The sequence below is a fragment of the Saccostrea cucullata genome, unplaced genomic scaffold, assembly GCF_032062105.1.
Source record: "Saccostrea cucullata isolate Sc308-1 unplaced genomic scaffold, CSIRO_AGI_Scuc_v1 ctg1356, whole genome shotgun sequence".
Lineage (NCBI taxonomy): Eukaryota > Metazoa > Mollusca > Bivalvia > Ostreida > Ostreidae > Saccostrea > Saccostrea cuccullata.
Genome location: NW_026920947.1, coordinates 99,799 through 105,791, shown reverse-complemented (window position 1 = coordinate 105,791; position 5,993 = coordinate 99,799).

Sequence of the window (5,993 nt, the reverse complement as noted above, 5' to 3'; positions counted from 1 at the left end):
GGTAGTCTATATGCCACCGTGACCGAAAACGAAAAATCGTGGGTATGTAGTTTTTGCCCTGGTCGTTCGTCCGTCTCTGTCTCTTTGTTTGCAAAACCGTCAATAATACCCATAACTTTTGATTGGATGGAGCTATGACTACCTTGCTTCACATATTACTTGTAACAAGACATTTCGTTCTGCACGAATCTTTGACCTCTAAGTTTGACCCCAAAAATTATCAAACTTTAACCTTGGCCATAACTTTTGATCAAATAAGGCTAGGACTTTTGTAGTCCACATGTTTATTCATTTTGACAAGACCATTCTTTGGCTTCAAATATTTTTGACCTTGACCTTGGAGTTTGACCCACTTTTAAAAACTTTTACCATATTTTTGAGCCATTGTAGTTGGTGCTAGGGCTTTTTTATTTCATATATACAATGTATAATCCTTGTGACAAAACTTTTCTCTGGGTACCATAACTCTTGACCTTCTGACTTTGACCTTGGAGTTTGACCCACCTTTTATAATAAACTTTCACTTTAACCATAACTTTTGAACGGTTTGTGCTTGGGTTTTTATACTATATTTCAAATGTATATTCACTGACAAGTCCTTTCTTTTGATAACATTTTTGATCCCTTGGAATTTGACTGGGATAGAACCTTCACCTTGTCGTAAGGTGCCATACGGGTGCATCAGTGTTTCACTAACACGCTTCTATGAAATAGAAATTTTGTAATTCTGAAAATTTTAAATGGGTCCGAACCTTATAAATGAATGTAATGTTCAATATGCCTTGTGTTCGGAAAAAATAATGATGATGGGATTTAACATTAATTATTTACAAAATGTTTTAACTTAATTTGTGTAGAGTTTTATTCAATACTGCATGTGGTTGTGAATATGCATAATCAATCGGCTCAATGTATGAGACACAAAATGGATCTTAAACTCCATGGAAAACGTTTTATAGCAAATGTTGCGGGACTGCATTTGGAAAAATCACGTACCATCAGGATTGCGTGACATTGCTATAAAGTTGCAAGAAACCCATTACGTAAACAAGACCTGTTTAGGAAGAGACTTTGCGACGCGTGCTGTTGCGTGTTGAGTTCTGAGTCAGGGTATTTTTTACTCTGTCGTATACCACCCTGTAGAATATGGCTATTTCGAGGGTAAGTTTATAAATTGAAATTAATAATGAATTTTGGGCGGGTTAGTCTTAAATATAGCTGCAGAACTGTAGCGTTATGGTTTTATAGAATTAGTCTTTGACCATCTGCAACGATGTCCAGTCTTGTAACCATGAGCACTAGTTTGGAGTAAAGACTGAACCAGTTTATGAACACCATAAACGTATCTTTAATGATTTAAAAAAATTTTTTAACCAGTTTAGCATCGCAATTCAAGGGTTTCTTTAGTCCGCTTCGCTCCTTGCAAAGCTAAACCGATAACCCCTGCAATTCTACTTTCGATAATGACAGTTGAGTTAAGAGGGAAGGGACGGGTGTATTAACTAGATTTGTATTCTGGTTTCAAAATCCATCTAAAAGTGCGAATGTATGTCTTATATTAAAGTGAATTAAAAATCAATCTACATGTAAGTTCTTTATTGGGATGGACTTTGGCTCCAGATTGGACAAGACTTTCTTCCATTTCATGACTATTTCTTGTGTCTATTACGGACAACTTCATTTGTCTCTCCAGATACTTAGTTTTTTCTGTAATTGTCTTCATTTAGTATTATTATGGAAAATCACACGAATCCTTTGGAAGGTTTGTTCCCCTCGAGCAATTTTCACCCAAATGGATATGCCACCACTTTGCCGATGAAGAGCTAAAAATCTTGTCCTGTACTCGGCACGTAGGGCCATTGAACAGTGAGGAATCTTTTTCGTACCAAAACCTATAATTGCGATACGGGACATTGGTTTTTCGATGGACCGGTCTCCGTCCCGCATTGGACTCGAACCCGCGAGGGATCAGATCAGAGCAGACGCTCTAACCACTGCGCCAAGAAGACGACGTTTTTCGAACGTACATCTGCATCAAAATGCTATTTCTAGATAGTTTTTCTAAATGCATGTCTTACTGGTGATTCATTTTTCCAGTTTTTCAAGCTAGACACCCATAAAGCACTTTGTTATTGTCTTCGTGGTAGGAGAACTAAGGTCAACTCATTGACTCATCAGTATAAAACTGTAATGAATTCATAAAATACATCTTAGATAACACCAATCATCTCTTGTGCAGATGTTTTATTGCTAAGCCCGAACAATAAAGGATCCCCATTTCCAAAAGTCTCTGAACGGAGAAAAAGAATTGGGGTTTTTTCGGGAAAAAGTCAATAACTGCAAACGGCTTACAGATATAGATAAGATCGGAGTGCAGCACATAGCAAAATTCAGAGACACACTTGTGTAGTCTTAAAATTGACGGTTTGCAATGACATATTCTCACAACAAAACATAAACATACTTAACAAAGTTATTTGACCAGTTCGGAATAAGAAACCGATTCAGCGGTGCTATAAATATACGAGGCATTATTTCAAAATCTAAGTTTTTTTGTGAAGGTAGTTCAGTGACTTGGGGAATTAAATATTGTTTCCTCAAAGTTCATCCTTCCCCAAAAAAAATTTATTTCGCAAGTTAACATAGGCACTCATTTTACCAGTTACGAATAAGCCGACGAGTTCCGAATACCCTATCGGTTCCCATTCTATTCAACCCTATATTCAAAGATATACATCCCACACATTATCCTTTGGCATCCCTAAAAAAAGTTAAATTAATTACTTACCAATAATTTATTTGTATTTCCAAAGGATAAAGAGAAACTAAAGGTACTATGAGCCACTTTGATGATGCCCCCACTCCTCTTATATGATAATTATGACAAAGTCCATGTACTTTCTCTGTGAGACCCGAAATAAATGTCAGATCAAAAAGTAAAATGAGAGGTCACAACAGCATCATGTAATAAAGAATCTGTGAAAGTATCACTAAATCTTATTCAGTGGTATATTGAAGGAATTGTGGATAAGAGATAGATATATATATACATGAACCCTTCAAAATTAGAAAGAATGGCAGAATCCATGTTTTGCTAACGGAGCCCAAATTGTGTGTCAGATCAAAAAATAAAGTTAAAGGTTAAAAAAAAATAGACAAAAACGACAAAATGTTTGTTTTTTCATTAATTTCAAAGCGGTTTACAACTAAAACATCGTATTTTGTTAATACATATATATTAATTCAATCTAATTTCTTTGCGTAAAACATAAGAGAAGATTTAAGGACCATATAATCATATAACATACTTTTTTCAAAATATGGTGATGCTTTAAAGCCCATTTCAATGGAGAAGCCTCTACCCCCTTATTTCAAGAGCCGGAAAAAGTATAATTTATTATTTACCATTAGTATTAAAATGATTAATCGTGATCAATTACCATTGAACTGTACTTTGTATCAACAAAGATTTTATGGCCAAATTGCCATCAATATAATTTATTAAATGGGTGTTAAATATAGGTGGGAATCGAGAGTAAGTGAGTAGTTCTTTATCTTTGTGTTCAAGCAAAGAAAGACAACTCTTTCCCTTTGAGTGTACTCTGAAAATCGGAAAAGGGGGGGGGGGGGGGGGTCGACATTGTGAACAATTAACCAATCTAATTAAAATTATATCTTTGATCTGCTCCATCTAGATCGCTACACAAGCTTTGATTGACAATTGACAGATATGACGGACAACAAACAATAAGAAAAACACTAGAGCTATTCAAAAATTTCGGATCCAAAATCCATTTAGAACTTAAGATTTACTTTGTATTGTCTGGTAAAGGGAAAAATTAAGGCTATATATTCCTGAAATACGTCTCAGTAAATCACAGACAGCATTTGCCCAACTTCAGCCCATCTGGAAGTCAAACAACTACAGTCTGAGAACCAAACTCCAACTTTACAACAGCAATGTCAAATCAGTTCTCCTGTATGGGTCTGAATGCTGGCGTGTTGTTGACAGCGACATGAGAAAAGTAGAGGCATTCAACAACAACAATCCACCGTATCTTCTGGTCAAACAAGATCTCTAACAGAGACCTGCACAAGAAAAGCAAGAGCAGGAGTATAACAACAGAAATCAAGCAAAGAAGAATGAGATGTTTTGGACACTTGATGAGAATGCCCCAGAGCAGGATTCCAAAAACAGCCTTTTATTGGACACCATCTGGAAAGAGGAAGCGAGGTAGACCACGAACAACATGGAGAAGAAATATAACATCAGAGTTAGAGGAAATGGGCTACTCGTGGGGGCAGGCACAGTATGTGGCAAAGGATAGAGGAAGATGGAGGCAGCTTGTTGAAGCCTTATGTCCCATCGGGGACGAAGAGGATAAGTAAGTAAGTATTCCTGAAACAGCAAAATGGAAGATGATCAAGAAAAGGGCCAAAATTGCGTGTGTATCTCAACACTGAAATGTTCCTAAAAGAGAAACTTCCATAGAGCTTACTCACATCTGATAAGAGGGTGGGACCACGATGAGGAATCTAACCTCCAAGGCTGGTAGTAATATCGATCGATGCCCCGATGTATTTAGGTTCTTTGACAAATATCGTTTTGCGATACGTTTTTACAGTTTCTCCTATATTTACCAGCAAAATGCTTGAGCTTCACGTTTAAGATATGATATTTAACTGTTATTGAAAATATTGCACTTCATATCGAAATACAGTTTTAAATACCTCATCGTCGGATACCCAAGGGGATCTCGTCTCTTACATATCATTAGTAGTGATGCTAATCAGTAGTAGTGATGAGTGAGATCTCCCGTGGGTATCCGACAATGCTCAACAAACAAACAAACAAACAAACAAACAAACGAAAAACAAACAAAATGTGTTTTTGAAACACTGATGCCCCCCCCTTTCCACCGTATGGCATCATAGTGAAGGTTATAAAACTTTCTCAAATGTAAACATTCGATTGGTATCCAAAGTAAGGCCTTCTTACATGAAAAACAGTTGTGAAATATGAAAGCCCTAGCACAACCTATTCAAAAGTGATGGCTAAGGTTAGTTTTTCAAAAGTAGGTCAAACTCCAGGGTCAATTAAGGTAAAAGGTCAATTCGATGAAAGTTTTGTCATAAGGATGATATAGATAAGATAAGATAAGATAATTTTATTTTCAAAATTTATGGCCCATAAGCATAAGGGTTTTATTTTTTTAATGACAAGATAGAAAGTTCTGAAAAAAGGTTAGTAAACATACACAAACATAAACACACACATGTGTATACCTGTGAAATATATACAAGTAACTGTACATGTAAAGTTATGCAGCAGTTGGGATTATCAAATCGCTAATTAACATGCAATCAAAATCAATATTATCAATATACATATATACTAGTATACAAATAGATATGTGTCAATAACATCATTTATGAGGACTCATGGCATTATGCCATATTTTGAAGGCTTTGATAAGATATTGACTTAGTTTTGTAATAATTAGATTGTCTTCATTAGACATTATAACCAGAGAAATTTGTCTGCTTTTGATAATAATATGAAATTTTTGTTAAGTAATGAGATATCACGAAAAAAATTATCTCTCTCCTCAGTATATAATGGACATTCAGTAAGAAAATGATATTCATCTTCTATATAGTTTTTGGTTACACATTAAACCTATACTATAGAGGGGTAAATCTTATATACATATCATTTGACGTTTAAAGAATTTCATGGGGAGCGCCAATGATCATTTATAGAGTTCATGTCCCCCCTTGAAGGCTTCCAAACAAAAAATAAACGACTAACGTAGAGCAATATACCTTTTTTAACCATGAATAATTTCATATTTTAGTAAAAATATATTTAATTTAACTAAAATATTCTATGGTTTAACTTTTTTAACCTCCCCTATTTGATGACAAAAGGACCTCTCCTAAATCCGCCACTAGGTACTTATGCGGATGTCACGTGACCTGTAGAGTTATCT